This window comes from Falco naumanni, chromosome 2, assembly GCF_017639655.2.
Source record: "Falco naumanni isolate bFalNau1 chromosome 2, bFalNau1.pat, whole genome shotgun sequence".
NCBI lineage: Eukaryota > Metazoa > Chordata > Aves > Falconiformes > Falconidae > Falco > Falco naumanni.
In genome coordinates this window covers 83867861-83883451 of record NC_054055.1, presented here as the reverse complement: position 1 = coordinate 83883451, position 15591 = coordinate 83867861, and the positions used below count along the sequence as shown (strand labels likewise).

The 15591-nt window shown below is 60.5% G+C and overlaps 1 protein-coding gene across 10 annotated transcripts in view; it reads right to left on the bottom strand.

Moving 5' to 3' along the window:
* The window catches only part of BCOR (BCL6 corepressor), a 79619-nt gene that overhangs the window by 49673 nt on the left and 14355 nt on the right, over positions 1 to 15591 (bottom strand). For 2 of the 10 annotated variants that reach the window (XM_040585321.1, XM_040585320.1), the window contains exon 1: positions 9032 to 9594. The exons of 6 other annotated variants lie outside the window; for them this stretch is intronic. The gene's annotated coding sequence lies outside the window, so the exon portion shown is untranslated. Of the gene's footprint in view, positions 1 to 9031; positions 9595 to 9627; positions 9686 to 15591 lie in introns of those variants that run through there. 2 more of the 10 variants (XM_040585322.1, XM_040585323.1) reach the window with 2 other exon arrangements.

Here is a 15591-nt window from a genome sequence, read left to right as displayed (position 1 = left end):
AGCACACGGCGAGCTCGCCCCCGCGGCGCGGCCCCGAGCAGCCCGGGCTCCCCGCCCCCCCTGCCCCGCGCCCCGCCGGGCCGGCGGCACCGGCGCCCGACCTCTTATCGCAGCGAACCTCCCGCCGAGGGGCCCCTCGCCGCGGCTGGCCTTGCCCCGGCCGCTGACCCCGCCGCTGGCAGCCCGCGAGCAGCCGGCCGGCAGGGACGCGTTTCCAGCCTTCAGCCCTTTCCCCCCGTAAGGAAAGAAAAAGGAAGAAAAACCCCAATAACCTAAAACACGAGTCCGACTTCACTCGCTGTACAACCAGCTGGCAGCAAAGGAGTGTACTGCACACCCTCAGCCGGCCTTTTGTTGGGCACAGCTGGAATTTGGGTGTAAATCCCCGAACCCCCTTCCCTGCCCTTAATTATTTTTGTTTCAGCGGCAAACTTAAGAGGAGATGTGGAATTTACTGAACAGAAGCAAGGGAAAAATAAATCAACTCGAGGAAACCTTTCCTTGCCCAGCACTACCCAAATAATGCCTAGCACCACCCAAATCATGCACCTCCAAGGGAAAGGCACAACACAGCAACTTCCTCCAAGATCTGTGTACAAACGAACTCTTGAGGAGGCCACAGGAGCTGGAAGCGCACTTTCTAGGTGCTTAGATGCAGTCTGGGAGTCGGCACCAGCAAGGGGAAACAGCTGATTTTATTGGAAGCACATCTCGGCCTGCCTCCTGCCAACGGGCAGTGCTCCCCAGGCAAGTAAGGTGCTTCACACCATGATACGGCTCCAATCGACTTCCAAATCGGATTCACCGACAAATGATTCCAGTATGTACTCACAGGTCAGTATCATCGACTACTCATTGCCTTATACGTAGCTAGAAATCTGCTGGCCTGGTAAAAACCACCGTTAACACAACAATGTCAGCAAAGGCTGCAACACACTCTTGTGAGAGACCAGCGATTCGTGCCTACTGAGGCTCTTTCAGCACAAAGGCTTTTAGGAGGAAGAAGAGAGAGAAGGGGGGAAAAAAGGAGGGAGGGCTCTCGTGTTTCAGGGCTGCTGTCCCCTGGGAACCAAGAACCAAGTGTAGCTTCAATCAAATGCTGACTTCTCCTCCGGGAGCTCAGTAGGAAACCTGATCTCACTAGCTCATGCTTGCCTCCATGCATATATAGGCTGGGTTTTCTTTCATACCAGCAATTTGTATAAAGACAAGAGCCAATACAGTTTATTGCAAACGAGATCTTGCAGTAATGGATCTAGAGAGATATTTCTGTAGCTAAAATAAGACAACCTTCAGCCACCTGCTCAGGGCAGGCTGCGCTGCAGCCGCCCCCAGCTCTGCACGCATGGCTCCGCTGTGGGCGCCCCTGGCGCAGCACTGCACGGCACAGCCTCCCACGCATCTCCCTGAGCCCTGCATCCTCCCCAGCTGGCAGCAGCCGCCCTAGGTTGGGTTTTTGTGCAATGCCAGGTTACACTTCCATTAAAACGTTTACCCTGGGAGATCACTTCCTGCCTGCAAGTATTGTTCCGGCTTCCCCTGCTGCTCACAACTTTAGCCAGAGCTATTTCTTTCCTCGCCTACTGTGGTGTGCAGACCCCGGGAAGCATCCACCCCTGCCCGCTGGCCCTGGGCTGCCCTGGCAGGGCAAAGCATGGCACAGCACGGGAGGTCTGCGGGGGGGGGGGGGGGAAGGCAGGCGAGTCCTCCAGGCGGAGTTCAGCATAACTTCACACCGGGCTGCTTAATTCTGCACGGGGCTTTGCTAATACACTTTGTGCTTGACTACTGAAACGGGAGGAAAGGAAAACACTGCACGGGGAGCACGACCAGGCCAGAGCAAGGTGAGCCAGGAGGACTGCAGCCTGTAGGGAAGGGTTTCCCCCAACAACCAGCTCAGCCTCCTACTGCTATGGGCAAGCCAGAGAGGCTTAGAGCACAACCCAGCATGCCGAGGCGTGGGAGCAGAAGGGATTGCCCAGGGATCAGGGATCCTTGTAGGATCTCTCCATAGCCAAGAGCTTTTGCATGGAGAAAGTTTGGCCTAGGGAGGGAATTTACACCTAGAAAGAAGAGCTCAGCCCATCCCTTCTTCTGCCATTAGCAAGTTCCCTGTGAATTTCAAGGAGAGATGAGAATACGCCCCTCCAGCTTTGATTTCACTTTGCTGTCTCTACCTGCAGCCATGCACAAATGCCATACTCAAGACATGGCTAAACGAGCCTGGCAAAGCTCTCCCACCACCTCCAGGAGATCCCTGGCCACAAAGCCACCCCACTCCCGGGGAGCATGGGGGGAAACACAGCAGTGGGGGCAGGACAGGCAGCCCCACAGCCCCTGCTCCTTGCAAGCACAAGGACAGCCATCAGGCTGCCCCAGGCATGGGACCTGCTGCCTGTGCAAGTACAGGCATACTTCTCTCTACTATCAACTGTACCAGGCACTACTCCAATACTCCCATGGCGGAGAAGATTGGACTTTTATAACTGAGGATACAGGCCCAAATGTTTTGTAATACGCAAATACCGAAAGATGTACAAGGCCCCTAGGTGACATATTCCTGAGCATTAAATGAACACCTGGGATAAAAGCAAGAGCTACTCCAGCTGAAAACGAGAAGCAAAGCATGCTCTGAGAAAGAACAGGCTAGCTGGCAGTGCTGGCAGACTGCAATCCACTATGGGCCATCTGGAGGTGCATGGGGAACAACCCTGCCGCAGAGGTGCGCCGGTGCAGCTCCCAGCCGTGGGAGATTGCTTCGAGGTCAGCGGGAGCTGCGGAAAGGAGAGCGCTTTTGGCTGGAAGTGCTCTCGCTCCTCCTGGCCGAGGAGGAGGCGGAGGAAGCACAATGCCAGGCTTTCCCGGTGTAGGCTCAGCCGCAAAGCGCAGCCCCAAGCCTCCCCCTTTCCCCAGTGCTCTATTGAACACACTCAGCTCTTTATACAAGCCATTCCCAGAGTGGCTGGTGGATTCTGCGCTTTCCACTTTAATTGTCTTATCCAAATAAAGCTTTGTTTTCCTTAGCACGACAATCCCAACATTCAGGCCGAGATTTCCATTGGACAGAGGAGATATTTTATTCTCCGATTGTTTAGAGAGTCGGGGCTTACACGGAACAGCCCCGGCTTGTGTGCCTCTGCTCACAATGGGGTCTTTGCAGCCCCGGTCTCCGTCATGTAGATTCATTTTCCAGAGCCATCAGGATAAGAATCATTTTTCTCTAGATTTCATAGCTTTCCAAGTCTATCTTAGACTTTAACAAGTCTTTTAGTTTGCACCAAGACAATAAATTTAGTTTAATTTAGCTTCCGGTCTTTAATTTTAGCAGGTCCTTTTTTTGCATGCAAATCAATATGGCAATTACCATCTAAAAGCTCGCCCAGCCCTAGGTCAATGTAAATTGATCATTGTCCGCCTTCTACAAAATAACACCGGGAGTCTGTGGTGCATAATGAGATTATACTGGAAACTGTCTTTCAGATCACAAATTATATTTCAAGCTGTCAGGATCTTCTCCAAGTGGACTTCCTTGCATGTCTAATCACACGGCACCAAATCTGTCAGCTCACAAGGTAGGTTTGGGGCGCAAAGAGTGCTTCCGTGCAGAGGGAGAGTCCCAAATAATTTAGACAACAGTTTCGGAAAACAGGCAGGCAGGTACTGAAGCATGTTCTCACTCGCTAACTTTTCCAGCAGTGGGAAAGAGGAGGGGAAAAAAAATCTCCACTTGGCCAAGAACTGCTGTCCAGCAAACAAGGAAAAATGAATTTGCTGCTGGAAAGCAGCAGCAGTTTCCTAAACCCACATTTGCAGCGCGTTCTTGGCCTCCTCCTTTCCATCCCCACCTCATCTGCTCGGCCATTCAAAGGATCGCTGGCTGCCTGCTCCGGACAAACTCCCACAAAAGATACACTCCCCCAGGAGAGACGCCCCTGCCCACCACAGCCTCGGGACCTGAGCGGGTCAGGTCGGAGGGAAAGGCTGCTGTGGAGCAGGGACCGCTGTAAGCCCGTTCCCTGAAAGGACAGGAGGATTAACGGGAGCTGCTCACGGCCAGGGGAACTCCCCCTGCCTGCAGCCCCGGCCTCCGCTGCCTCCTGCACGCACACGCAGCCAGCCGGAGCGGCTGGCGTAGCTACAAGGGGTTAGCCCAGTTCCCCCAGCCAGCCCGCTCAGCTCCGCCACTCGAATCATTGCAAAACCAAGACAGAAGGCAGCAGACCCACTCTGGCCATCAATTATTTCTAAAACAACACCAGCCTAAGGAGGAAGTATTAAACTCAGCTTCATGCTGCTCTTTCTAAGCCTGCACTAAAACATGATCTATTGCGGTGTTCAGGGGAAAGATAGCATATCGCGTATCACCTGTGCAACCCAACTACGCTGCAGAGTCCCAGCAAGAGCCCACAGCTTTGTCAAGATGTCCAGAAATCAGAGCCTGCTTCTCCTCTGTACTGAGCACCAATTTACTCCGAGCCACATTTACTCCGAGGGCAATGTGGCTGCTAGAGCTATGACCTGAGCCGGAGCAGGCCTTTTGCCCACCTTTGCAGGGGCCACTCACCAGTCAAAAGTTGAGAGACCTTTTAAACGACAGCCGCAGATTGCTAAGACTACTTTGGTATGCACAGCACTCATTATTTTGGGCTGTGGTGGCCTGGGTCCATTTTATCCACAGAGACCTGAAAGCATGTCAACAACTTTGCGCAGTCTCGCAGCTGCACAGATCCCCAAAGTTTGCTTGTGTGGACTGTACAGGAGCCCCTGGAGCTTAGCCACCTCACCTCTGGCATCCCTGTTAGGGGGACCCAGGCTTCTTTATCAACCTTTAAAAAAGTGAATTATCATGGGATGTGGGAAGAGGAGAGGAAAGGGACAATGACTTAGAACTGCCCAAGATGCTGCAGATCCTGGCACATTCTGGTGAAGTGTGTGACACAGTGCCCAGATTGTCCACCAGCACAGGAATAAAGCCAAGGCACCAGTATTGTTTCAAGACCCAGTCCATATTTGGGCATTCGGTTCACACATCCTAAGCATCACTTTAAATATCAGAATAGAGACATTGGCCAATGTGGTTCATAATGCACTCAAATGGGAGAAGTCATTTCTGTTTGGTCTCAGATTACCAGCTTGGTCTTGCTGGGGGGGGGGGGGGGGGGGGCGCGGGGGGAGAGAGGGAAACCCTGCTGAGTCTGTTTGCACTGGTCTCTATTAGATATGCAACAAATCTGCCATTTCCGGCGTTGCTTCTATCTAATTAGAGATGTATTTAGATGTGACGTGTAAATAAGCGCTGAGCTGCCTGCTGCCCTGACTACGCGGACTGCTCGGGAGCATTTCCAATAAGGCTGTAGCGCCCGGAACCAGGGCTCAGACAAAGAGGAATGGGAATGGTCTGCGCTGCAGGCGAATCCAACAAAACCAGCTTTTATCTACCGCTCTAAAGCCTTAACTGCTTTTAATCTGTACCGCCCAGGCTTGCACGCCACGATCACATCTCATCCACCGAGGCCGTCTCAGTACAAAAGGAAGCTCACACGCACGCAGGGGCTGCAAATCACCTCCGGCCCGCCCCAGCCCCAGCGCAGACCCCGCTCGCCGCCAGCCCCCGCGCTCCAGGAGCTGTGCGCGCCCCCGTGGGCTCCCCGACGCCCCGAGGCAGGTCCGCCCGGCTGCTGCGCGCAGGGACACTAGCAGCCCCGCCGGGAGCGCACCGCGGCCAAGGGCGCGGGGAGCCGCCGACGGGGCCTGAAGGCGGCCGCGGGAACTGGCACACCCCCCACCCCCCCCCCAAGGCCGGGAACCTTCGCGGTGGGGCTTCCACTGCAATCCGCGGCGGGGGGAGGGGGCACGGCGGGGCCGGGGGAGGCGGAGAGCCGCCGGGGACGCCCTGCCGCCGGGGCTCGCCCGGCCGGGCCACCCCCGGGGCCCCGCCGAGCCCGAGGGGCTGCGGTGGCTCCCCCGGCCCCGTGGCCGCCCGACCCCGGCTCCAGGCCCTCCTCGGAGTTTCCAGAGAGAGGAAACTCCTGGGAACGAAATAATCTGGCGCTCGCCTGGTGAACTCTTTTCCTGTTGTGGGAAACAGCTCTTACGAAGCTGTTAGATGGACGGGGCAGCGCCGGGGGGCCGAGGCGCGCTGCACCGGCCCCCCCCTGCTCCGGCAGCATCCCTGCGGCCGCTGCTGCTCCCGCATCTTTCCAGGCCGGAGCAGCCGGCCTCGATCCCCTCTCGGCTTTAAGGGTTAACAACCATCGCCACCATAGAAAAAAAAAAAAAAAGAAGAAAAAAAAAAGAAGAAGAAAAAATATCGCGGTGACCTTTTCCTCTCCGACTCCCTCACTCTCCCTTTCAGGCTCCGGTTCCTGAGCTCGCAGGGAGCCTGAGCGGCTGTCTAGACCGATCTATCACAGACGGACAAACAATACCAGGAGAAGCCCCTGCCCGGTCCCTCAGCCTCCGCCACTCACCTTAGAAATGGCGAAGAACAGAAAAGTGACCGCGGTACCATCCTCCCTGGTATATTTATAGCCTTCCACACAGCCCACCTTCATGCCTGACAAATGAGATTTTGTCTGCTCTCTCAGCATACGCTCCAATAAACACACACACACACTTTTCTTTTTTTTTTTTTTTTTTTTGTGCCTGTTTGCTTTTGGTAACATTCCGGACTCGTCCCTCCGACCTCGGGGCGGGCGAGGGCTCACCACGCCCGTGCGCGGAGGCAGGTTAGATAGCCACGGCGGGAGGGGCTGGGGGGGCGGGGGGAGCAAGGGGCGACCCCGGCCGGTCATCCACACGCAACCTCCCAACCTGGAAACTTCAATGTCCGTATTCATCACGCCCTCTTCGCACCCAGCCCCCCTCACCCGAAGTGCTCCCTGGTCCCTGCCAGCCCTCCAGGTTGCGTATTAAAGAGGTATACGGGGTAAGGAGCCGGAGGTCCAACGCTGCAAAAGGCTGGGGAATAACTAATGAGCTGTGCAGCCCATTGATCCGGTGCATACTTCCTAATTAACTCTGAGTCACCTATTTGTGACAGCAATTCAAAGAACTGCACCAGGGATAAACTGCAACCCCGGCGCGCGAAGGCAACCCGGGGAGGGGGAGGCGGCCAGGCGGGGGGGCGGGGGGGGGTGGAATTTGCTCCTAATCCTCCTAAAAGCAATTAGGGTGAGCGCTGCGCTGGCTACCTCTCGGGAAGGGAAGAAAAAAAAAAAAAAGGGAAGGAAAAAAAAACCCACCCAGAGGCTCCGACAGCAGAACCGAAAGGAAATGAACGATGTGTCGCAAGCGCGACGGCACCGGGCTCCAGTCAGATAGGCAAGCACCAGCCTCGGGGACGAGAGTAGGCGAGACCGGTGGCCCCGAGGAGCGGCGCGGCGGGCAGCGGCGCGCACAAAGCTGCGGGGGCAGCGCGGGCTGGGAGGGGGCAGCGCGGGCGGCGGCGACCCGGGTGCGGCGGAGATACCGGCGGGGGGTTGCGGACGCAGCCACGGGGGCAGAGACCTCGCACCGCCCGCCCCCTCTCGCCCCCAGCTTTGTTCCCGAGCGACCCTGGCGGGGCACGGCTCTCCCCGGCTGCCCCCCGCGGTAGGGCCACGGGGAGGGGGCGGGGGAAAAAAAGTTAACAGAAACCTTTGGAAAATCCGAGCTTGGCTACGTTGTGCGGGCTGGGCTTCCCCCTCCCCCCCCCCCCCCCCTTTTTTTTTTAATACAAACACGGATACAAAAGCTGCAGGCTCCAAAGAGTACATGAAAGCAATGAACGGAGTTTCTGGAAAAGATTCATTAGTGGGAATTTATGCTGCGACGAGCTCCGAAGCGATACCATTAAAGCCAGTACCCACACTTTGTCAGTTTTACACAGCTCACTACAGTCTGGGGTTTTTTTGTTTTTTTTTTTCCCCTCGGGGGAGGTGCTCTTCGCCTCCCCCTCGCCCCCTCCGCGATCACCAAACCCAGGATCCGACAGACATCGCGGAAACGAGAGAGAGGGAGGGAAAAAAACACACACGCACACGCACACATCGAGAAAGAAAAGAGGAACGTGAACGCTCCGCAGCCCTCGCCCCCGGACTCGCTCCGCGAACATCAAATGCATGCCTCATATGCTGCGCAGAGCCGCCCCACTTGGCCCCGGCTTCACAAAGCAGCCTCCGCTGCCTCCCTGCCTGGCCGTCCCCCTCCGGCCGGCCCTTTGATGGCAAGCCCCAATCCTCCCTCCGGGTCGGTCTCTCAACTCCAAACTACATTTTAGGGCTGACTAAACTTCCGTGTCACGCCGGACCTCACGCCAGCACAGCTCCGCGCACGGGAAAGCCCCGGGCCGCCCTGCCCCACGTGCGCGGCGGCGCCCGCCCCGCCGGGGCGGAGGGAAGGGGGGGAGCGGCACCCGGGCTCTCCCGGCCAGGGGAAGGCAGCCTGCAGCGGGCTCTCCCCGCCGCTCACCTGTCCGCCGCCCCCGCACCGCCCGTTGCTCTCGGCGGGGAGCGCGGGGCCCGGCCCGGCCCGCCCGGCGCGGGAGCCGTCCCCGCTCCGCGGGTCGCCAGCGTTTTTCCTCGCTCGCCCCGGCCCCCGGGAGCCCCGCACCGCCGCTGCCCCGGTGCCTTCCCGATCGCAAAGTAGGAGTCGACGGGAACACCGCCACCACCCCACACACAGGCGCACCGGAGCGCCGACAGCGCTACCAGCAGCCGCCAACCCCCCGCCGCCGCCCGCCCCCCCCCACCGCCGCCCGCCCCCCCACTACCCCCAACACACCGCCCCAAGCAGGCATCTTTACAACCAACTGCCTTCCAAACTTCCCCTCCGCCGCCGCAGCCCCGGAGACGCACCGGGAGATCCCTCTCCCCCACGCCGCCGCCTGCCTGCCACTCCCGCCCGAGCCCCGCTGCCCCGCGCCGTAACTTTCGGCCGCCGCGGCGCCGTCCCCGCGGCGGGGCGAGGGGAGCCCCGCGGCCGCCCCGTCACCGCGGGACCCGGCGGCGGCGCTTCCTTACGGGAGCTGTTCGCGGAGCGGAGCACTGACCTTCCTGCCGCGTCGCGGGGCTGCGGCGTGCGCGGTCCGCGCCGCGGGTCTTACACCGTCGCCTCGCCCTGCTGCTCTCCCAGGAAGGGCAGCCCCGTCGGGGGTGGAGGAGAAGAGGCAAGAAAAGTTTCCCGAGCCCCCTCCCCCTCTCCGTGGGTGCGTGTGTCGCGGCTTGCCCCGGCGCGGGCGGGCCAGGGAAGGGGTGCGGGAACGCAGGGAGCTGTGGGGGGCGGGAGCGCGGCCGCCGCCTGCGCCGACGGGGCAGGTGCCCGCGGGAAGGGCTTTGCTTCTCGGCTCGGCTGCGCTCAGCAGCGGGAGCGGCAGCCCGCGATGCTCATTCCGGCTGCCGGCTCTGGTTTGGCAGCGCCATGTTGCTGGCTTGCTCCGGGCGAAGTTCCTGCGCTGGCGAGCGCGGCGCTCCCCACATCTCGCCCGCGCCGCCGTCTCCCGTGCCCTGGCCGCCGCGGCTTTGTGTGTGTGTGGCTGGGGATTTAATTCTCCTCCTCCTCTTCTCCTCCTCTCTCTCCCTCTCTCTTTTTCTTCCTCTCCCCCCCCCCTCCCCTCTTTAGTCCGCCGGGAAAGCCGCTCTTCCTCACCTTGCCGCTGGGAGACCGGGCTCCGTCTGCTGCACGCTGCGCTCCCCTCGCATCCCCCCTCCCTCTCTCCCTCCTCCTCCTCCTCCTCCTCCTCCTCCTCCTCCAGCCGCCGCCTCCCCTCCCTTCCCCTCCCCCCGGGCAGGCGCTGCACCGAGGGAGCCGCCGCCAGCAGCAGCGGCAACGGCAGCAGCAGCAGCAGCGCCGCCACCGCTTTTTCCCTCTGCAAGTTTCCCCCTCCCCTGGCTGCGTTTCCCTGACCAGCCAGGCAGGGCTCGCCCGGCCGCGCACCCGTTCTCCCCCCTTGCCCTGACTAATTGATTTGCGCCCCTCGCCAGCCCCTCGCCTCGCCCGCTCCCCGCGGCTGGCACAGGTCGCTGCCGAGCTGCGGTGCCCCGGGGGTACTCCGCGCTCCCCGGCCGGCGGGGTGAGGAAAGCCGCCCCCCCGCCCCGCTGATACTCTCCTCGCTCGCTACCCAGAAGGCCAGTGGAGATCCGCAATTACCATAAAGCTCCGCTCACTCCGCTCCACCAAGCTGTCAAAACCCCGGCGGCGGCGGCGCTGCCAGACACCGCTGTGAGGCTCCGCGGCGGGTTGCGCCGCGCTGCCACCCCCCGCCGCCCCGCTCGCCTCGGCCCCGCCGCCGGGCGCCCCCGGTCCTCTCGCAGCGCTCTCCCCCGCGCGCCCCGCCGCACCGCGGCGCCCGGGATCACGCCCCCCGCAGTACAGCCCGCGCCCCCCACCCCGACCTGCCGGCTCCGGGATCCCCCCGTCACGCAAGGGCATCCCCGCCGGCCCAGGACCCGCCGAGGGCTTGCAGCCGTCCTTACCCCCTGCAGGGGTCACGGCGCACATGGACCCTTTCTCCCGCAGCCTCCCACCCGCAGAGGGGTTCCCCGGCCCCGGGGCCCCTCTCTAGGCCCACCCGCCGCCCCCAACTTCGCGTGATCCGCGGCACGGCCGCGCCGATATACGCGTTTTCCCCCGGTCCGCTTCTCCGAGCTCTGAATCGGGATGGAAAAAAAGCCACTCGTTTGTCAGCGTCTGCATTGCGGGGGGGCCGGGGGGGGACCTTATTAAAGCGCGTTTTCGCCTGAGCCGGCTTTGGCAGCCCTTAACGCGCTTTCTGCTACGTGTGAGCGGTGTGGCAACCCGGGGTGGGATGGCAGCCGAAGCGCCGTTTCCCTCTCTGGCATTTCTACGGCTGCTTTAAGTTTTCTGCCCGGGTTGTGGAGCCCTTTAATCTCCGGGTTGATAGTTATCCGCTGCATCTATTTACTTTGGCAAGGCAACTTTTGGCTCGGCGAGCTCCACTCGTAAATTTCAGGTTCATAACGCCCATCCCCGCCGATATTCCCGGGTTTGGTCCCGCGGATGCCGCGGCGCGGAGGCTCCCGGGGCGGCCCCGGCCTCAGGGCCAGGCGGGCCCTTGGCTCCGCAGCTCCCCCGCACCGCCCGGCGCCTTCCCGGGGAAGCGGGAGTTTTGCCACCTCAGCGCCGCCGGCGCCGCATCCAGCCCTTCTCGCCGCCGCGCCGTGTGGGAGCGACTGCCAGCCAAACACCGGGCGATTAACACGGACAATTCGCCCCGGGGGGGATTTTTAATCGCCACGTTCAGGACCCTGCACGTAAAAGGCTGCTGAGACGCTGCGAGCTGCAAAAGCTTTCCCCGCCGAGAGCGCGCAAGCAGCAAGGAGGGCGATGAGTGTTCAGCGCCAGAGCAGGACTGCCGGGGCTGCCTGCCTGCTCTCCGCCGCTACTGCTTGATAGAAGACCAGGAGATCCCGAAAGTTGTCCCTAACAAAGACATCCCACCCTCCTAATCCATAAGTTTATAATCGAGAATCTAAGCCTTGTCTGGAAAAAACGTGGGGGTCACCAGATGCTCGGGGAGGGGGACACAGTGTACACCCCACACACGCGCACACCCGGGTCGCGGCCAGAGGGTTAGCATTTCATTAAACTGCCATCACGAGGCTTTAGGTTTTCGCCACGTCTCTCTTAAAAAACTCGCCCGTCTCAAAGCAGAAGTGAAATATCCACCGCCTGAAACCCGAAACTCCAGCCGCACCGCTCGGCTTCCTCGCAGGGGAGCCCAGGGAGCCGCCGAGCGCGGCGGCCAGGCTGCGGTGCCGACGGGGCGTACGGCCCCGGGCAGCGTCCGGGTTTGATCCCGGCGCGGCGGGCCACGCATCTGAAAAGGCTCACACAGGTTTTTTTAATCTCCGATAACAAGCAGAAGGACACCTGGCCTATTACGCTGTAAAGCTATTTTTTATAAAGATGTTTTAGGGCTAGACATTAAAAGTTATTAGACTGAACACACGTGAGTTACAGGCACACAGCTGGAGGAAAGGCCTCTGCTGGTTTGTTGGGGTTTTTTTTCCCTTTCCTAGGGAGAACCTCATTAAAATTGCTTCTTTCGGTAGGAAAGCAGAACTAGCGTGTCTCCCGGCGAGGTGGCCGTAGCCGCGGCTTCCTGGCTGCGTTGATCCGGGCTTTGTCTGTCCCCGCAGGTCTGGAACCGCGATGCCATCGGCCCGCACTTGTATCACAAAAGTCGCACACTTCCCTTTTCCCGGGCTGCGAACTCCGGATCACATGTGTGCGCCTACAGCGTGTGGCTGGGTGGCTGGGGATGGGTTTTTATTTTTTTTTAAACTAATGACTTCAAGTTATCTCGGGGTAAACTCGCTCCACTTTTATTTTTAAGCGTAGTTAAACTTTCTTTCTTCGTGAACGCAGTTTCCTCCGTGGAGGGGAGGAACAGACCCGCGCTTGTTTGCCTCTGTGCCTTTTTTGTTCCTCGGGTCCCCGAGCTTTGCAGCAGGAGGCTGGCGGCTCCTGGCGAAGACATTGGGGCTTCAGTTCGCTCCTCCCGCGGCCTGGCTCGGCCCGGCTGCGCGCCGCGCCGCCTTCCCCGGCCGCGGGTGAGCCAGGCACCGCCGAGCTAACCTCGGAAAATTCAGAGCATGCTCTTGCCTTGCGGATTATACCAGCACCACCACCACCACCCCCGCTCCGGAGGGAACTGACCCCCGGGTCAGGCCGCTGCACACTGCTTTCTCCCCGGGAGCGGAGGGGGGGCTCCGCGCACAGATGCTTGGGGCTCCGCGCTGCTGCCGCTGCTGCTGCTGCCGCCACGGAGCCGGGCGAGGATGCGCTCGCAAAAACGGCTGCTCCGATAATGCTAAGTACTTAACCTCCTCGTAAAGACAAATCCATTGTTAATGGCAGAATGGGCTTCTCGCAGGAGGCTTCCAAGTGGGATGGCTTTACGCCGGCTCTCATTTACCTCCAGCGCCGCCTCTAATTGGAACACACACACACACACTGCCCCCGGCCCGCGCACCTCAGAAAGTTGGGGGTTAAACGACAGGAGTAGCGAGGCCGGGCCCCGGCACCCTCCACGGCCGCTCCCCTGCCCGCCAAACGGCAACCGGAGCACGCGGGTCTCCCGAGCACGGGAAATGAGAGAGAGGGGAGACAGGCGCTGCGAAGGTAAAATGAATTAATGCGAGCGAGGTGCTCAGACAGCCTGGTGATGAGTGCTAGGAAAAGCCTATAAATAACAGATCACTGTCCTAAGCTCTGAATTGCCCTGCTTGAGTGTGTCTTAAATCAGACCTTTATCATTGCTTATTGTAAGGCAGTGGAATTTAATGGAAGTGTAGAAATCTGAATAACAAAACAAGACAAGCCTCAATTGGCGTTACACAGGGTCTGCACCGCTTTCAGACCTGACACGGTGCCAGCATATTGTTACACCGACATGCAAACTCCCCGTGCAATCAAGGGGGTTTTGCATAGCAGAAGTACTATAATTTTACTTCGTAGTTCATGGCTACTCTGTTGACAGGAGATCCATTATTTTCTCTCCCTCTCCCCAGAAGAGCCCGAGACGCGCTCGGTTCATGGACTAAGCGCCGATATCTTTCTTACAAAGCCGAATGACAAATCTCTCCGGTTGTGTTTGCTTTGCTCCGCACCTCTTCCCCGATCCACTGAAGAGCGGAGATGCCCGCGATCCTCCGGGCCCCGTTTGCCGCTCGGACCGGACAGCCCGGGAGGGACAAGCAGGCAAACAAATACACGCACGCCTCGGCCAGCCTCCAGCCGGGAAGCTCGGCCTGCCGCCCGCCGCCCGGGGCCGGCTGCCGCCGCGGCGGGGAAAGCGCTTGCCGGCCCGTGCAGAGCTCGGTGAGGAAGGCACAGCGCCGAGCCCACCGGGGCGGCCGCGGGGGGACGGGCTGGAGGCACGGCCCCTGCCCGGGGTAAGAAAGGGGGGCGGCAGCCCGCTGCAGGATAAGGGCAAGCTAGCTGCGAGCTGCCCCCTCCACCTCTCCCACTTGCATACCTCGGCCATTTTGTCTGCTTGCGGCGCGCCTGTGTCCCGTCCCCCCCCCCCCCCCCCACCCCCGCACCGTCCCCTCGGGCAGAGCGCTGCTGCGGACCCGTGCCCCGGGCGCGGGGGCCGGGCGCTGCCGGCGGCGGGGCGGGCGGGCCGGCCGGCCAGGAGGAGGTGAAAGCAGGGCCGCCGGCAGCCCCGGCCGCTCCTGCCAGCGGGGAGATGCAGCCGCTAGGCAAGGCCCTGCAGGGGAGGGGGCGTGCGCCGCACAAGTCTGAAGAGGAGTAAAAATAGCGCCGGCGAGGTTGTCGCTCTCCTCGCCTCCCCCCAGCGCGGCGGGGGGGCAGCGGGCGGCGCGGGGGGGGGCTCGGCGGGGGGGCGCAGACCGAGGACGGGCTGAAGCCAGACAAAACCCCTGGCCCGGCCGGAGAGCAGTGTGGGAGAGGTTGAGCCTTCGCCTCTGAAGGCGATGCGCGGGAGCCGGGGGCTGCGCCCCCTTTTCCCGGTGGGGTCCCTCAGCCCCGGGGGGCGCCGGCTGCGCCCCGTCTCCGTCCCTCGGCGGCCTGGGAAGGAGCGGCAGCGAGCGGCGGCTCGGCGGAGGCACGGCAGTCAGCACGCTCCTGGGTTTAAATATAATACGGCGGCCGGGGGAACCGCCATGGTTTGAAGGTGTGTTTGTGCAGACTACAGCTTGTATGTTAATAATTGGATACAGTCGATGAATCACCTCCGTCCTCCTTCTGGTTTTGTTTTTGTGTTGTGTTTTGTTTCGGAGGGGGTGGGGAGAGAATGCGAGGAGACGATGCCGTGGCTCGGCGCTGAATACCAATTCTGCACCCGGGTTCATAAACACTGGGGTTATTCACTCGCCCCAGAGGTGACAGCGGAGGCCTCCGCCGCCCTCCGAGCCCGCGCCCCGCGGCGCGGCCCCCGGGCTCGCCGCCGTGCCGAGCGGGATTTGCGCCCCGGCTGGAAGCCCGCAGCAGCGGGTGGCTCGCCGGGGTGCATACATATGAAATTGGAGCCTGCAACATCAAAGCGGCAGTGGAGCGGGGGCAGGGAGAGGCTCTCGGTGTGTATACGTGTGTACTTTTCCAGAGAAAAGTCCCTAATTTTTCAATTCGGATCCCCCCCCCCCCATCACTCGCATGGCAGACACGCGGAGAGATTCTTTAGTCCTGTACTTAACACTTCACAGTGTTTTTAGCAATTAAGGCGAGAGGGGGGTGGGTATAAAGATAAGCCACTTTTTCGCCCTGCAAGTGTGAAAGATAAGATAACAGTAAGCTGGGGCAAAACGTCTGCTTATAGCCTCCCCCCAGCGATTCTGATCGGTCACCTCTTATCGCAGAAAATGTTCATTTCGAAAGCAGCTTCAAAAAACCAAGGGAAAATAAAAGTATTTTCCGTACAGAAATGCCATTTAAAACCCCGTTCCCACTTCATCTCCCAACGTCGCGTCCCTGTCCCCCCCCGCCGTCCCCCCCTGCCATCGCGGTACCCAAACCAGGGCAGCAGCCGCCTCCCAGCGCGCCTCTCGGAAATTGCCAAACACGCAGGTAATCTGAGGACTGAAACCTGCCAGGCTCGGAGATTAGCAGCGCGCCCCGCTCCGCGG